Source organism: Anoplophora glabripennis, unplaced genomic scaffold (genome assembly GCF_000390285.2).
Source record: "Anoplophora glabripennis isolate ALB-LARVAE unplaced genomic scaffold, Agla_2.0 scaffold3468, whole genome shotgun sequence".
Classification (NCBI taxonomy): Eukaryota; Metazoa; Arthropoda; class Insecta; order Coleoptera; family Cerambycidae; genus Anoplophora; species Anoplophora glabripennis.
The window spans coordinates 708-2,138 of NW_019419546.1; positions in this window are offsets into that span (position 1 = coordinate 708).

Below are 1,431 nucleotides of genomic sequence, written 5' to 3' on the forward strand. Positions count from 1 at the left end.
ACATATATATAAGAGAATATTTTTTCGTAACTTCTATGATCCTTCAAATATTGGTAGTTTTTAGTTTGTCACTTAAGAACCGTTGAAGATACAGACTTCAAATTTGTTATTGGAACTGGTAATTCCCTTTTGGCAGGTACCTATTGTCATACAAAATTATAACAAAATCTAATCAGTTGCATCGAAATTAGGAGTCATTCAACTTATAAAAAGAAATTATTTAATGGTAAGAAGAACCTTATTTTGCCGATTTGGATTGACTATCTCCAAACAAAATTTTGTACTTCTCGTTTTTTTCCTTAGAATGCACTGTACAAACCTTATTACAATGTTAGACCCTCGCTAAGGTGCGTCTAACTTTATCATATATTTTGAAGTTCTAACCGTAAGCGATTTTGCGAAAAAAATTGAGACTTACAAGTTTTATTTGGATATGATTTATTCAAATCCGTAAAAAAGTTCTCTTTCATCTCGGATAACATTTTTTTGAAACAACTGATTAGTTTTGATCAAGTTTTACATACAACTACGCTACTGCGGGGATTCTTTTGTAATCTGCACCAAATTCATAACCAGCTACAATTTTTTTCAAAGTGATTTTTGAGAAAACCAATTCAAGAATGTTTTAATTAAACTTATACAGTATGTCAGCGAATTGAGTTTACAAGAGGACAAATGGACCAAAAAGTGAAAGATACGAAAGTTCTTGCTTGTTTAGGACATACGAATCACCATGACTAACTTCAATTTTGTTGTACAGGGTGAGTTAAAAACACAAAACACAAAACATACCTTATTTTGCAAGATACGAAAAAAGGCATTATTGATAAAAGTCTTTGCTTGAAAAAGGACAAACGGATTATACAAAGAGACTGCAAACCTCTTTAAGATGTTCAGCGCTGCCAAGATTTTCAAGTAGCATTAGATATAAGTAAAGCAATTAGTATGAGGAATAAAAAGTTAATTTAGAATTAAAATTGGTGAATTTCACAGGGTCTAACTACACTTACAGTGTACGATAATTCAATAAACAAAGAAATCTAAATAAAAAATTTAGATAAATTTGAAACGAATACATTGAAGATGAATTATTCGAGACAAAACGTCTGAATCTGGTTCGGGCTGAGACAGTACAGGGGGTCATAAAGGCTTGCAAAAAATGTAATAAAATTTCTAGGGTCTTATTTAAAAAAATTAAGTTGATGATGGTCCTGGAGAGACGAAACTTTACATACAAAAATTGATTATGCCATTCGATAGAGGGCAAAAATTTGTCACGAGAAAGTGTTCTTCTTTTTTCAGTATCACCTCAAACAAGGTTGAAATTAATCAAAAACGGATTTCCAAAATTTCGTTTTTTTTTTCAAATATTTCGAAAACTAATCATATTACCCTTGATTTTTTAGAGGCATAATATTGGTCCCCTGATTA